This window comes from Macrobrachium nipponense, chromosome 10 (assembly GCF_015104395.2).
Source record: "Macrobrachium nipponense isolate FS-2020 chromosome 10, ASM1510439v2, whole genome shotgun sequence".
Classification (NCBI taxonomy): Eukaryota; Metazoa; Arthropoda; class Malacostraca; order Decapoda; family Palaemonidae; genus Macrobrachium; species Macrobrachium nipponense.
In genome coordinates, this window is record NC_087204.1 from 23202787 (window position 1) to 23220286 (window position 17500).

General features: G+C 39.7%; 1 long non-coding RNA gene across 2 annotated transcripts in view; it reads right to left on the reverse strand.

Annotated features, from left to right (window-relative positions):
• The window catches only part of LOC135223471 (uncharacterized), a 331546-nt gene that overhangs the window by 242635 nt on the left and 71411 nt on the right, over positions 1-17500 (reverse strand). For both annotated transcript variants that reach the window (XR_010316509.1, XR_010316508.1), the window contains exon 2: positions 13230-13326. This is a non-coding gene — a long non-coding RNA (uncharacterized LOC135223471). The remainder of the gene's footprint in view (positions 1-13229; positions 13327-17500) is intronic.

Genomic DNA, 17500 nt, shown 5'->3' on the forward strand with positions numbered 1-17500 from the left:
TTAATCTCCACCAACCCAACCGTCCCCGGCCGGTCAAGGTCAAACCCAGGGAGCCAGAGAGACCCAAAGAATAGTACAGCTTATTCTTTAGACCTCGAAGCCCAGGTTAACCCAATTCCAACCTCGCCTCGGGTCATATACGGGAAGAATTCATTCTACCGAAGAAGAAGAAGAAAAAAAAAAGGAGTGAAAAGTCCGCTGTTATAAAAACCCTATATTTTCTCTGGCCGTGTCCTGGATCTATGCAAACTATTCCGTCGTTTAATTGCCCTCTTCACAGAGAGAGAGAGAGAGAGAGAGAGATTGGAGAGAGAGACGAGAGAGAGAGAGATAAAATAACTATAACTATTCACTCTTTGATGTCATCATGCCGTCATCATTGCGTTGTTATCATTAATGGTGAAGAAATCCACAATGGTTTATATATATATATATATATATATATAATATATATATATATATATATATGTGTGTGTGTGTGTGTGTATATATATATATATATATATATATTACATCAGGGGTGATAGTGATAACTATACTTTTACTGTTTTATTATTTAACATAAATTGAGAAATTTACAAATAATACAGATATAATATTCTTGCTGCACAATTAATAATAATAATAATAATAATAATAATAATAATTATTATTATTATTATTATTATTATTATTATTATTATTATTATTATTATTATTATTATTATTTATTATTTATTACTGAATATACAACTTTTTCGTATAGATAGTTGCTTTAACTGTATTTGTGCTTATCGCACTGAACGTTAGTTTGTACATTAAATGTACATACGTACATACTTGCATACTTACATACACACACACACACACTATATGCGTGTAATAACCCATCTGTCGGGAAATTAACCGTATGTAATTATGCACCGTGGACCACGTGGTGCTATAGACGGGTTGTAGTCTCCATATACACTCTCTCTCTCTCTCTCTCTCTCTCTCTCTCTCTCTCTCTCTCTCTCTCTCTCTCTCTCTCTCTCTCTCTCTCTCTCTCTCTCTCTTTCTGAAATGTTGCTGTCTTATTGCACTTGGCTATGTCAGCAAAGGCACTTGCTTCGATGCAAACTTATTTGGTTCAAATAAAAAAAACAGCCAAACCTCTATCGTGTAAATTACTTTACAGAGAGAGAGAGAGAGAGAGAGAGAGAGAGAGAGAGAGATTCCTCCATCCTCAGGTCAGTCCAGAAAGGCCATTAAGACCATTTTTGAGCCATATGGCTAGGCCAGAAGTACATGAAGGGCGCTCCACTTCATACGGGAAGAGAGGTAAAAGGAGATAACGCTCCCATCGTAATTATTACTTTCTCTGTAAATATATTCATGCATGTTAGTGAAGTGTGTGTGTGTGTGTGCCCTTTTTTTGAAGCAATGTTCCTGCACGTGTCATGTTTTTCCTGTTTTTTTTTCATCATATATTGCCATCATTATTTTAACTGTGCAATGGACTTGAGTTTAGTCGAGAGAGAGAGAGAGAGAGAGAGAGAGAGAGAGAGAGAGAGAGAGAGAGAGAGAGAGCAGAAGAGTCTAAGATCTTTCGCCGTTAATCTAAAGCTTGCAGTTACCTCGTGGCCATATCTTCTGTGAGTATTATATGCTTACAACAACCTCTAAAACACTGATATAACATTCAACTCTCGATGTCTCTGCTCGACGCAGATAAATTGTTCATTATCATTAACATTCATTTTCAAAATCCCTCACAACTTAATGCAGACTTATACCGTGTTTTTGGTAATGATATTTTTACTATGGGCATTATTATATCTGCTGATGTCAAGCACACCGCCTAGATTCGCGCTAAACGCTGAACCACTCACTCGCCGTAGCCATTAAAAAACAAATGAAACCTGCCATCAGAGATCACGACATCAAAACGACCACAGTGTATTCAAGAAAGTGAAAATGGCGACCAAAGGGAACACGACGGGAATGGACTCATGGCTTCGAAAGCGTTCGCCAAGAGTTCCATGACGGCGGTCCTGGGCCAGAGATGGAGATGAAATTTAAGCTGTGGGACCTTAAAAGATGTTGTGGGAGGAGAGGACCACCATATGGAAAGCGGCGTTGATGGTTGAGAGAGAGAGAGAGAGAGAGAGAGAGAGAGAGAGAGAGAGAGAGAGAGAGAGATTAAATAAGTTATACGAAATCGTTAGGAAGCGATTCATTAAGTGGAAGATTTCTTCAAATCGTAGCTAAAATGATATATATATATATATAATATTATATATATATATATATATATATATATATATATATATATATATGTGTGTGTGTGTGTGTGTGTGTGTGTATAACAGAATCACGAAAGTTAGGAACGTGATAAATCCTTCGTGGCATTTATATATATATATATATATATATATATATATATATATATATAGATATATATATATATATATATGTATATAGTATATACATATACACAGGTAGTAGCACAAGATGGTGTCATTCTTCCACAGAGACAAGATGATAGGATGAATACTGAATAGGCTAAATAAATTTGTGGAAATGGAACTAAGGGAATATGACAGCCTGAATCCAGTTTGCGAAGGGTAGAGAGAGAGAGAGAGAATATGAAAAAGCAATAACATTAGTAATGAGAGGATGCATTTGATGAAGAGAGGGACAGAAATTTGATGGTCATAATAGAAAAAGCTAAGAATGAATTTGCATTATTGCACAGCTGTCTGTTGCAATTACTTACGACTCTACAAAACCCGTTATCAGGGGACGCTGCAAGAACGATCTTCAAACTAAGGTGCAAAACATCACAAAGAAAAATTAAGTGGTAACGTTACTTTGACGAAAAACAGTTCTTTATATCATAAATTACCCCCGAAAGCAGTAATACACTTACGTTCATATCAATTATTGAATGCAAAAGTCATATTAATTTTATGCAGGTCTCAAGTATACTGAAAGCCATAAAATAATCCCTATAATATTAATGAGCCAACAATCTACGTGCGTATTCGAAACACATCAAATCCTTCAATAATGTCTGATATAAAAACGACGGGGGGGAAGAATCGTCGTGGTAATAACGCTCATCACGCCAGTGTGGAGACTAATAAGCAAATAATGATGTAATAATGATGAGAGAAACTGTAAACGCATTACGGCAATAAAGATAGAGTTGGGAAATTCTGCGACGAAGGTGAGAGAGAGCGAGAGAGAGAGAGAAAAAAAAAAGACATTTCGTGAAACGGCGATATAATAATGAACAACAAACGGGAACAACGATAACGCTATGCAAGATAAAATTGAAAAAAAAGAACCATTGTGTTGCAAAAGGACCAAATTTTTTATTTATTTATTTTTATCTATTTTCTCGTTAAAAGATAGACGTCGTTGTGAAGGTGTATTTGGGGAAGGGGAAGGCGGTGAATGGGGTGTGGAAGAGGAGAAGGCCGTAGCAGGTGGTTAGAGGTGGGGGGGAAGGGGGGTGATGACCTAAGGAAAATGGGAGGAGTGGACGTAAGAGGGGGCGGGGTCTTTTTTAAATGGGGGGCGGGGGGGGCGGGGGTGGATGGGTGAGCGGATGGGATGGGTGGAAGTGCAAGGAGGAGATAGGAGACAAATGAAGTTCCAGGTGTTTTGGAGCTCATTGTGTTTTACTGAACTTCGTGGAGTGTGATAGGAGTCTCTCTCTCTCTCTCTCTCTCTCTCTCTCTCTCTCTCTCTCTCTCTCTCTCTCTCATATTCCTTCTCTTGAGTAACTGCTAATGTTACCGGATACATGCAAGAAACGAACTGGAAGCCATAAGTCTTTTCCAGAGTTCCAGAGTAAGTTCTCTTAACATTTTATTTTATTTTTCATTTTGGTTTTTTTCAAACGTGAGAATCTGGGGAGACAGGACTCTCGAAGTTGTCAATTCCTCTTGCTGGCTGGATGGAGACAGCCCATTTCGAAGGTTGATGGCTGGAACATGGCGGACTTCTGGAGCGGTAGCAAATGGAACTGCCGCTGTAGCGACTGCTTGGTTGGTTGAATGCCCCGCTCAAAACCCCCCCCTCTTTCCCCAGGGCGTCCCCCGGATGTCGTACTTCCGGCCCCCCGCCCGCCCCCTCGCTTCGCCGCCCGTCGGTGGGTCCCGAAGCCGCCCTACTACCACCCCCTCCTCAGTCCCGAGCTGGCCGTCGAGGTGTACGCACACCTCGCGCTGTGCTCCACTATACACACGCGCACACACACAAAAACACATCCACTCTCCTCCTCCTCCTCCTCACTAGATCCCAGGTACAAGTCGTCGGAGCTTTCCTAAGGAAACAGTCCCTCCCTCCCTCAGGTGTTAGGAATCGGCGGCAGCCTCGTTTAGTGGTTAGGAAAGTAGGAGGTAGCGGCGGAGACCTACGGGAGAGAGAGAGACACACACACACAGTGGCCGGATGTACACGAGAGAAACAGAAGAACGTGTCCACCTGTTGCTGCCACGACGAAGGACAAAGCCATTATCCTGTGCAGGCGAGAGTGTCTGTTTGTCTGTCTGTCCCTCATATGTGGCTTTGCGGGCGGCTACGTCGGGTGTGGTCTACGAAAAAGGGGCCTTTTCTTACCCAGGCCGCCCCGAAGGAACCTCAAAACGAGAGCGAACGCTGCAGGACCCTTGTGACGACACAAGCGGCCGCAGGCTTTTAATCTTTTAGTTCACTGTAGTGTTTCTATTGTATTTGCACTATCAAAACGGATGTTCTGTAGTTCTAATGTTAGCCTTCTGTTCCACCAAAAGCTCGGCAGTGTAACGAGGAAGAAAAAAAAAAAAAAAAAAAATCTGACGGCAAAGGCGATGGAGCGATGAAGTCTCCGCCAACTAGGAGGAGTCCCCTGCAGGAAGAACCTGTCGGCCTCTCTGAATGGCACTGGAAGAATTCACGGGGTGTGTCCTTGGTCTCCGTGATTTCCCGGTGCCAATCAGAGGGGCAGGCGCCAGCAACTATCAAGCCAACGTCGAGAGAGAAAGTAAAATCAACGTTGAAAATTGTCCAGATTCTCTGGGTGACTTCAACGCCTTGTGTAGTCAAAGTAGTGATCCGTCGATTAGCGATTTGGTCCATCAGCCTCTCTGGTTTCATATTCTTAAGTTTCCACTGTTGTTATAAGCTTCGGTTTACAGGTTACTTCACAACCCGCATCAAAATAAGTAAACTTTAAATGTGATCCGCGAATGTTTGTGGTTTTGGTTCTTAGCGCTGGTAAATGGCTGTCGGATAGATTTTAGTTAACTGCCGTATACTATTTCTCTGGTGAATAAAAGCAAGATATATGTGTAGTTTTCTTATGTATTCCACGGAAAATTTCAAGACATTTAGTTGTGTGGAATAATAATTTTTACATGATGAACAAAAAAAGACAACTCGACTTTCAATTTATAACATAACAAAATCGCGGTGATGCATATATAAAATTTTACATACAAATAAAAATTATAACAAAGAATGGAAATTATACGTTGCTTATTCTAAATTTATATAAATTATACCGAAGAATGGAAATTATACGTTGCTTATTCTAATTTCATATTAATTAAAAAAGTAATTCTGAAGATCATGACTTAATACCGGTAGGAAATACTATAAAAAAAATATCAGTGTTTAAACCTCAAGTAGTTTTGACGGTTTTAAAAAGAAGTTTATAAAGAAATTTCAGTTTCGAAATATACACGATATTTGAAGGAAGAATTCACGTTTATTCCCAAACGTGTTCTCCAGATAACGTAGACTGATTCACCGGCGCGCGTGCAGCCTTTTGTGTTTACTATCAGACCGTTTATTAAAAATATAAGTTGGATTTTAACATTTTATTGTTGTCTAGACAATATTAAAAAAAACTGGAGAATTTCTCGCTTCCAGACACGGACTATTACAAAGAATATCAGTTCCTTGCTCAAACCAAAATAAAAAAAAAAATAGGATAAAATGCTGTTTCTTGCTTTTTTCATAACATAGAACCACATATACAAACAATATTAATATAAAATGAAACAGTTCAACTATACCGTTCAGGTGAAAGTGAACTATTTTGAATTTACCAAAATCGTCAATAATGTATCGAACTTTAAGACTTTTGGGAAAAAATCTCGTTTTATAAACACACACTTTTAAAAATTTTACTTATCTGAAATCTAACCCATCCGACAGTTAAGAGATTCGCTATCTCGTAATAATTTCAAAAATAAACGGTAATCAAAATGATCTCGAGAGAAATATTACAGTTCGGAAAATTCGCGGTTTTGTTCCCCAGCGCTTTTCATTATCACCGAAAATGTGTTGCGAAGTTCCGTATTACCTTCGCACTTTCCTCGCCGACGGAACTTAGAAGAGAGCAGTGTTGCCAACATAAGCGCCCGAATTGTCGGAGCTTCTTCCTTAAGGAGGAGGAGTTCCAAGAGACGAGATGTGTTATGGTAACCTTGGTCAGAGAGTCACGCTTGACCTGGCCCCTGCCGAAACACCGGATGCTTGTCTCAGTGAGTGCACAGGCGAACATGCACTAAAGGTCTCTCTCTCTCTCTCTCTCTCTCTCTCTCTCTCTCTCTCTCTCTGGTAGGGCTAAAACGCTTGGAAAAATTAGGTAGGTTTAAGAGAACATGCAAGTTATATAACTCTTATTTGGCCTCTCTCTCTCTCTCTCTCTCTCTCTCTCTCTCTCTCTCTCTCTCTCTCTCTCTCTCTCTCTCTCTCTCTTGATGGATCTAAATCGCTACGTGAAAGTAGGTAGTTGTAAGGTTATACAAGTTATATAACGCCGCGTCTTTGAATCAACAGGCCACTGACTTATTTTTGCTGGAAAGCTCGTGATACCTAGTTTAACACACATACACAAGTATGCAATTACACGACGGAAATATGGATACAAAAAAAGATGAATAAAGTTATATTAATTTTAAGGATTTCTCCTAAGTTCTTGCCTTGGTATAGATGATCACATTAAACTTATGTGATTTACAGTCATATCAGCTTTGTACCAGTGGAAACTCTTGCCCTAGGTCTTTTTAGAAGTCTGCCTTTCCAGTTCCAATAATCTCCCATCTTTGGGGGATGTGGATGAAACCGTGGAAAATAAACCATGCAACGCTGACTTTACGATCAACCCACCCATCCACTTATTCCTCCCCATTCTTCTCCTCGTCCTCCTCTTCCTTCCTCCTCTCCCTGTCTAGTTTCCTTCCTTGTTTCTCTGCCTATGTATTTTCTTCCATCCTTCGTTCTACATCTCGTTCCTCTGAATTCTCCATCGCCTGCTATTCTTGAATTCCATCTGCCTCTTCTAATTAATCTTCTGTTGCTTCTTTCCCTCCAAGTCTCCCTTCTTTCCTCCTCCTCCTCTTCTTCCTTCTATTTCTTTTCGCGTGTACCATTTTATCATCCCGCCCATCTTTTCCATGGGCGCCCCTCCCAATCTCCTTCCTTCTCTCTTCTCCACCCACATCCCTTCCACACTTTTTAATGCCTTTCTGCATCCAGCGTTCGTCTCTCTCTCTCTCCTCCAGTCACAAGCCTCCAAGCCTTTTGAATTGTATAGAGGTATTCTATTGTACCTTTCCCGGTAAACATTATATATATCAATATATATATGTATATATACACACATATATATATATATATAGGGTATATTATATATATATATATATATATATATATATATATATATATATATATATATATATATACACACTCTCGTACAATAAACCCTCAATATCAGAACAAGTATTTGTGATATTTTATCATCACACCTCATTATATTTTCTATCATCACACTTTGCCGAAAAATTAAACCCGATCATATTCGGACAGTCGAAACAAGACAGTGACTCAAGAAGAAAAGATATTTCCTTTTCCCGTGAACGGCCGCTGATGAAGTCATCAAGCGATGGCGGCCTCCCTTCTTCTCTTTTTCTCTTTCTCCTTCGGCCGCCAAGCTTAAAGGACAGGATTCGACTCCTTGATTAACTTTTTCCTTGTAAGGTATAATTCTCGTCCGGTGCGTACTGTCATTTTCTGGTGGGTTTTCGTGTGACATCTTGCACACACGCTCTCTCTCTCTCTCTCTCTCTCTCTCTCTCTCTCTCTCTCTCTCTCTCTCTCTCAGCAACAAAAGTACCAACTTCAATAAATGGCAAAAAAATCAAAACCAGCATAAAAAACAGCCTTCTCTCTCTCTCTCTCTCTCTCTCTCTCTCTCTCTCTCTCTCTCTCTCTCTCTCTCTCTCAAGCCAAATCGCCAACTTCGAAAGACGAAAACGAAACCAAATTCTTCGAAAAAAATAATAACACTGGCCACTGTAAATCCTACAGGAGGTGAGGGTGAGGCTGGTGGTGAAAAGGACTCCGCAGGGTCCCCCATCTGCCCAGTCACTAAAACCATCTAAAATGGCGTCTTCAATGTCATTACCTGGATTCATTTCTGGATTTATTGCCGTCACCTGTTCAACCACTTCGTGTAGGTCCTGGGACCCCACTGAAGTACGGACTTTTAATCTCTTTATTTATTTGGTGGGCTCTCTCTCTCTCTCTCTCTCTCTCTCTCTCTCTCTCTTCTCTCTCTCTCTCTCTCTCTCTCAGTCCAACAGTAGTTGGGACATAATTCACAAAATAAACCAGTATATTGAAAGAGAGAGGCAGGGGAGGGGAGAAAGTGATGTTGATCTAAAATTAATTTCGTCAGTTAATTCGTTGGGCATTCGTTGAATTTTCAAGGAAACTAATTATGGAAGCTATGAAAGATTATACATTTTTTTTTTTCTATAAAATAATATAGGCGTATTTGCTCTCACCAGAAATTACCATATTTTAAAGGAGGGATTTCAGTTAACCTCACCCAATCTTTGATCTTGACTGAGAAGTGAAAATTAGAGCAAAGTAAAGTTAAAGAAGTTGGACAACTAAGCAGGAAGAGAGTGTAGGGAACAGACAAAAAGTAAATGGCCGAGATGGTACTTAGCAACAAGAAAGTTTTGCTCATCCGAATTCCTTCGTATGGCTTTAGATATCACAAAGAGATCAGGAGAAACACGGCACTCCCTCAGCCAACGGCTTGATGTGCTTCCTGCATAAGAACGAAAAAGGACATGTTATGTCTCTCTCTCTCTCTCTCTCTCTCTCTCTCTCTCTCTCTCTCTCTCTGATGACTATTACAAACCTCGCAATTTTGAAAATGACAATTTCGTACCGGCAATGTTTATGATTTTTTTTTTTTTTTTTTTTTTTTTTTTTTTTCTCGGGTTCAAGAGTTCAAATATGTTTGATGTCTGATCGCTCAGCAAGAACCTGTCTGTACCTCCGGTTCAACCATTTAAAAAAAGGGCACGAACCTCCGGATGGGGTTTGGCTGGGGGGGTGTGAGGGAAGGGTAGGGAAGGGACTTGGATGTAAGTAGCACTTAGCCCTCGGCGCCAGGGTCATAAGGTCGCTATCGTGATGGCCTTTTGTCAGTGCCACTCGTTGGAGGCCAGACAACGGGAGGAGTGCAAGTCCTTCGAGGAAGACTTTGTCATTAGGGCTGTAGCGGGAGAAGTAGGAGTACTGGGGTAAAAGTCCTATAGGACTGAGCACTTGGGCATGAAGAAGGAATGGCAGACGTCTTGGGTAAAAGTCATCTAAGGATCTTTTAGACTTGCACTATCCAATGTAGGAGTCCTGTTTTGCAAATTCAGCAGAACTGTGTGTACACAGAGTTGGAGATGGAAGGACTGAAGTCGCAGGATAAAAGCCTTCTGGACTTCCGATGGGGAAATTCGAAGTCCTAAGATGAACTAAGGCCAAAGATTTTTGTCGAAGTCAATTGGAATAAATGCGGTTGACATGCAATGAAATTGTACAGATACTTGAACATCTGGTAGGAAACTGAAGTTTTGAAAAAAAAAAAAAAAAGACAAGTTTGGACCCTCAGCGGAAGTGGTAAAGGACCTTTGAAAACTCGAACTAACATGCGACGAGGAAACAATTTTTTCTTGCGGACTTGTCTCTCTTAGACTTCAGGCAGGAGGTCCTAGGGGCTTTGTGCAGACAGATTTGGACACAAAAACAGAAGCACGAAAAAATGGATGACTAATTTTTTTTTGTTCAACTTCGGGAGAGATACCTTAGGTAGAAATTATTCAAAATAGGAATAAAATCCATCCCAACATTTTGCAATTAACTTCATAACTAGATAAATGGTTAAAACCCATATCCGAAAGTCAACACGTGAATACAATTCACTCTAGATAATGCACGAAATTCGGTAACAAATGAGTTAATATTATAAATGTGACGGCAGGGTTTAATTCAAAATACAGCCCAAATCTTATAATACATTTTCGTCACCGCAACAGACTAAAGAGAAATTATTAATTAGGGGAGGAAAACCTCCTACTTATTCAAGATGGCTAAGAGGCCCCAAAGAGAGATTCTGCGCAAGAAATGCAAATTGAAGACGGAATTAGATTGTATAAAAGTTCACGATAATTGCTTAATAACTTCACTATTATGAAAATAAAAAATCGAGTTGAGTTTCTTCCCGCTGCTATTATTCAAGAAGAGATTGGGTATGTGTGCATGTATGTATGTATGTGTGCATGTATAAACAAACAAAATAACAAAATAAAGCAAAATAAGTTGTAAAAATGCCACAAGAGACGAGTCATGTCTCTAGATTAAATTAACAACTTTCAACTTCTCTCTCTCTCTCTCTCTCTCTCTCTCTCTATCCCGCGGTGGTTGGGAACTATAGAGATGTCTCCGGGCATATCCTCCATTACCCTGATGATACCCGCGATGCCCCGGCAGCAGACAAGACTTTTCTTCTTCTTCTTCTTCTTACTTTTTACTTGACCTTCGTCTCGGCGACTTCCTACATCAGGTCAATTTACGAAGCGTTCTCGGAGAGGAATTCATAGTTCCATAATTGCATTCACTTGACAAAAAAGGGTTGAACGAATCGTATATTTTATATATATATGTATATGTATGTATATTATATATATATATTATATATAATATGATATATATATATATCATATATATATATATATATATATATACTATTAGTCAACCCTTTTGTTGTTAAGTGAATGCAATTATAGAACTATGAATTCCTCTCCGAGGAAAATATATAATATATATATATATATATATATATATATATTAATATATATATATATATATATATATAGATATATATATATATATATACATACCCACATCCACCTTGTGTCACCTGTCTCCACAGAGTTCCTGTATCTGCCACTCCCATTTTAGCATGTCATGACCTCATCTCCTCCACGGAGACCCAGCCCTTCTCCGCCTGATTTTATGCCCCTTATTTCCTCTTCGTGTGCCCTGCTCCCTGACCTCTGTGCCCCGAGGAGTCGTATTATTATGCCATCCTCATTCCAACCTAATTACATCGTAGGAGAGGGGGAGGGGGAGGGGGAGAGGTTGAAGGAGATAGAGAGAAGGGGGTAGAATGCCATGCAAATAATTATGTCTTCATACCAGAAATAATCCAAAATGTTAATTGGAGAGAGAGAGAGAGAGAGAGAGAGAGAGAGAGAGGAGAGAGAGAGAGAGAGAGAGAGAGAGAGAGAGAGTTTCGCTTTACCCCAATGCATGTTCGCTCCTGTTTCTTCTCCAATTAGTTTGAAAGTTTAAAAGGCGTAAAAAACCGTAAAAAACCAACAGCTCAGAGCTCATACTGAACTGTGCTTGGTGCCAAGAGAGAGAGAGAGAGAGAGAGAGAGAGAGAGAGAGAGAGAGAGAGAGAAATGCGTTGGGTGATAACTTTACCATGAAGACATCAAAACCTGTTACCTTATATATATGACATGTTCCCCCAACATTCAAACGTTGCGAGAGAGAGAGAGAGAGAGAGAGAGAGAGAGAGAGAGAGAGAGAGAGAGAGAGAGAGAGAGAGGAGGCATAAAACCCCTGACATCAAGCATTAACAAATGAAGTAGCTCACCAAAGAACTGACTGGGACAATTTTCTCTCGGTTCCATTAGATGATTTTATCGGTACCAAAACAAGCAAAGCTTCACCGCCGACGTTTATAGTGTACGTTTCAAGCACAAAGCAACCAGTCGCCCAGCGCGCGGAACTGTGTTCTCGTGAAGCGAACACCGGGCGGCCGTATCGTTGGATAAATCTCGGCGTTACCTTACCAAAACAAGCCGACCACCTGAGAGAGGCCCGGGTTGCTCTATCACTCAAGGGAGGAGCGAGACGAGCCATTTGGCCCCAGCGCTACGAGGCGCGTCTTTGTTGATAGCTGATCTCGGACTGGCAAATAACAAAAGCAGGGCCGATCACACGTCACCATTTGCATTTGAAAAGATTAAGACGCCTCGCCAGGCCATCTGATAATGGCCGCTGATCGTGTGCAAATACCTTCGAGCCTCCTCGCCTCGAGTGGTTTGTTTTGGAGGGAGCGTTCGCTTTCATGACGACTACGTAGACTTCTTATACTTGTTGACAGGAACTTGTCGCTGCGCTTTTTTTTTTCTTTTTTTTTTATACGAACATGGAGCTCCTGTAGCGGCTTCTGTTTTTTCATATTCGATGGTGGTGCTTTTATAAATCCTTTTTCTTTTATCCTCTAAGGTTCTTTTTGTTTTCTAACTGAAGTCGGTGAACACTTCAAAATGGATCTTAAGGTGGCTCAAAGAGAAAGATCAATTTACATACTTTCTTTTGCTTTGCATCATACGAACAGTCTATTATGAATAAAGCTTTTATTAATAATCTTGAAATCATGTTTGATCATTATTATACATCTAATGGTGAAAAGAAAGAAAGATTCCATCGAGTACATCCGCTCACGGTACGCGAGAGAGAAATCAGCTATCTCAGCAGAATCGGACCAGTTCTCCGAGGCAGCGAGCAGACCCGGACAAAAGCCCAAACAGAAATGATGCCACTCTTGAAAACGGAAGGATTCGACTTGTGTGATTAGATCTGACTACTTAACAAAGACTGCAGAGGACAATGATAAGCCAAAGGCTGAAAATAACAAATATTTACACTTTTCTTTTTCTTCTTAATCACCAACGTTCCAATTTCTTGTCTCCGAACTAGATACATAGACCCTTCGATGGCGTCTATAGAGTTGAAGATCAGTACAAATCGAATCGAATTAGGAAGAAATGATTTAATTTGTAATCTCTTGGAACTTCAGCAAGCAAAGCAAAAACCTGTCTGAACAGAAAGTCCGTACTCACCACGCGCCGATTCCTCCTCCTCTCCTCCTCCTCCTCCTCCTCCTCCTCCTCAGTCAGCAGAAGAACAAAGCAGACGCGTCATGCTTGGCAGACAGATCTGAAATAGGAACAATGGGAAAAGCTTAATGATACGAAATGACTCGCTACGAGCACACTCAAAGCTTCATCGACACCGAATATACCACTGCTGCTTAGTATGGCTTCAGTTTCGATACACTGCAAGCTGTCTAAGAGCCATTTTAAAGCTTCGTTGCGAGATGGTTCCATCACGGACATCAAGCAACTTAAGAGGCTGAATTATCTAAAAGAGGCCAAACGAGATACATTTTCGGCACGAGACCTGTTAATGTACTGAATGGTTTCAACAGCACTGATCACAATCCCTAATTCCGTACAAAAAGAAACTTTTATCTTTTGTTTTTGTTATCATCAACATCGACTTTTAGTAATTGGAAGGTTAATTACTAAAAGGCGACGTTGATGGCACTGCTTCTGTAACATTACAAAATGTCCCTTACCGGGTAAAATTTTCAAAAATTAGCAGTTTGTTCGTGTTAGCCTCCACAGACTAAGAGAGGCCAAGGAGCATAGTCCAGAGGTCCACGCTAGCCCTTTATATTCTTTTTAAAAACTTGCAGAAAATATGAACTATACTGGGGACACAAGCCTGTGTTGGCACGAGACCAACTGTAAATGTTATAAATGATAACCATTATTTTCATTTTCCCAGTTGCGTTCAGTTTCAAATATATCATGAAAATTAACATCTCAGGAAAACCGAATAACTTGAAACCTTTCCTGCTCCTTATTCGTGCTTTTTCGGGCCTGGGCTGGACAGGGCCACTAATATGAGCGTCCCGCCGGCCTATGATCCTTTTTAAAAAAATTAAATCTTATATTGGGCAAATTTAGTCTGAATGTATGAAGAAATATTGTGGCTTATAAAAATAAAACAAGTAACATATAAAGAGAACTTTGAATAAAATGAAAATAAGGAAGATAAAAAGTCAACGTGGGTTAAAATTCAGCTCTATCATCCTCTCTTCATTGTGACTTCAATATCCTCCTCTCTCTTCGCTAAACCTCCGTTTCCAACTTCACACACCATCTACTCACTCCCCGCGGAGTTGGGGGGAGTCCTTTTTGGATGGGATCTTTTCACGTTGTGACTCCCGGTCGGAGTTAAATCACTCCTTTTCTTGGAGATTTTTTTGAAAAGGAAAAATTCCCTCGGAAGAGGAACGAGTCGTTGACAGATGAGTCGAGAACGGGTTCATGGTTTCGCTCTCGAGATCTCGTCTTTGTTTTTTATTTTTTTATTTTTTTTACTCTTTTACTTTTTTCGATTTTTCTTTGTCAGTAGAACCAGAATGCTTCGTCTTTGTTGATTTACTCAGCTTTTTTATTCAATTTTATTTTATTATTATTATTATTATTATATTAAATTTTATTATTATTATTATTATTATTATTATTATTATTATATTATTACTTTTTTGAGTGTATTACTTTTTCACAGCATTATAGTTTGTTGTTATTCCAGGTTCATTATGAGGGGGTCCTTTTTTAATATATGTATGTATATACACACACACACCACACACACACACACACACATATATATATATATATATATATATATATATATATATATATATATATATATATATGTATATATATTACAGAAATCACTCTCTCATAATTACGTACATATAATCGTATCATTATATATATTTCATCCTGCGATAACTTTTTGATATCAAAAGAATCAAATACATATACTGCACACCTGAAGCCATTATGCTCTTCTCTCTCTCCTCTCTCCTCTCATCTATCGTCTCTCTCTCTCTCTCCCTCTCTCTCAAATCTCTCACATCGACACACACAGCACACACACACACACATCAAGACCAGATCAGATTCATTAATTGATTAAATCCTATCGTTACGACGCTGGAGGACGATAAAAGCAATGAGAAATCTCTGGTTGTTTACGATTAAGGGATGATACCCCAAATGATAGAGGGCAGGAACCTCCAATCTACCACTGTCTCCATCCTTCGCCCATCCTACCCCCGGCCCCCCCCATCCCACGGGACAAGACAGAACCCCCCCGGCGTCTTCTTCGCGCCTTGAAAAAATAAAGGGGGAGAAAAAATTAGGGTCACATCCTCTCTAGCAGGAGATCTGCTGGATGGATGCTGATGCTGGCATCATGGGATCGTCTCTGGAGATTTCTTTTCGCCTAAGCTACGCCAAAATTTTCGTCTCTGGGATGACAGACCGATGACATCTTTATGACATCTCTGCTAGATGCTGATGTCAAATCTAGCCCCCTGGCGATTCCAAATCTAGAATCTTGATGATGTCCAAACCAGTCTTTGATTATGTAAATTCCACAGTCTTTGACGATGTCAAAACCAGTCTTTGATCATGTCTAAACCAGGGTCTTTGATGATGTCCAAACCATTCTTCGATGATGTCAATTCCACAGTCTTTGACGATGTCAAAACCAGTCTTTGATGATGTCCAAACCAGGGTCTTTGATGATGTCCAAACCATTCTTTGATGATGTCAATTCCACATTCTTAGACGATGTCAAAACCGTCTTGGATGATGTCAAACCAGGGTTTCTTTGATGATGTCCAAACCATTCTTTGATTGATGTCAATTCCACAGTCTTTGACGATGTCAAAACCTTCTTTGTGATGGTCCAAAACCAAGGGTTTCTTTGATGAATGTAACCAAAACCAGGGTCTTTGATGATGTCAAACCTTCTTTGATGATATCAATTTCCAAGTCTTTGACGTGTTAAAAACCAGTCTTTGATGATGTCCAAACCAGGGTCTTTGATGATGTCAAAACCAGAGTCTATGATGATGTCCAAAGCAGGCTTTTATTATGTCAAAACCAGAGTCTATGATGATGTCCAAAGCAGGCTTTTATTATGTCAAAACCAGAGCCTATGATGATGTCCAAAGCAGGCTTTTATTATGTCAAAACCAGAGCCTATGATGATGTCCAAAGCAGGCTTTTATTATGCCGAAACCAGAGTCTTTGATGATGTCAGATCGAGAGTCTTTCCAGTAGTTTATCTCTGGAAAAACAACCCAATTATATCTTGTCTGGAATGGGAACTGGTCTGAATTCTTCGCAGTTAGTTTTTTTTTCAACACTATAAAACTATCGAAATTCAAAGATCTCTGTCGGGTCTCGAAACCTAAATGTATGCATAAATGATAACAAAAATCTCTAAATGTCAGACTTTTAATTAATTAAAAGTATCGCTCCATAAACTCAGACTCTCCATAAGTAGTAGCTCTAGGCCTTTCCGGACTCACGCTCTACCAAATCTACTACAACTCTCAGTCAGAGGTTTTGTAGACGCATCACTCTCTGAAAACTCTAAGGCTCTCTCAGGCCCACAGGATCCCTAGGGGCAAGTCCTACCTATTCCTTTCACGTCGGTTCCCTTTCTCTCAGACAGATGTTTTCCGTTGATCCCAGAAAGGGTCCCAGAGGATGGTCTCAACCAACTGCCTTCCAGTCTCTCTCATGATCTGTTTTAGTCCGGGGAGTCAATTTCGATGTACGAGGAGGCCTGATTCGGGTCAGAGTATATCTTTGCAAAACGAGACCTGATTGTAGTCGGGGAGTAAATTTCATTGAAAGACGACAGCTGATTCTTACAGGGGAATTGCCTTTCATTTTTTTCTGAGAAATAAGGTATATAGTATATCTTATGGCTTGTTTGTGACTAAAATGCTTTTCGTTCGTCAGATTTTATCTTTGATTTATATAAACTTACTGTCTTTTACATTGTGTTTTACATACAGAAAAAAGTGCAATTTGCTTTGCTGACGTTTAGCGTCATTGTATCTTATAAACAGAAGCACTTATGGTTCGAGCTATATAAATTCAGTCATATCGTATAAAGCTTTCATCATTTAGCTTTTGCATGCTTGCATATTTATGTGATTAAATTATCACAGACAAAAGTACGACAAACGTCACCAAAAGTCAAGTTTGACAAACTACCAAGATTTAGAAACTACAGAATTGTGAGAACAAAAACACTGATTTCACTCTAATTCTGAGAAATCATTACAATCTTCGTATCTAACGGACACAACCAAACATTTCTGCTGACAACACAAAAACGTTACCACTGGAAACAAGGAGAAACAAATAATTATGAGTCACAGACAGACTACAGAAAAACCAAAGCCAAGAAACGCGACATAAGAATTTTGGAAGGTATTCATGCATCT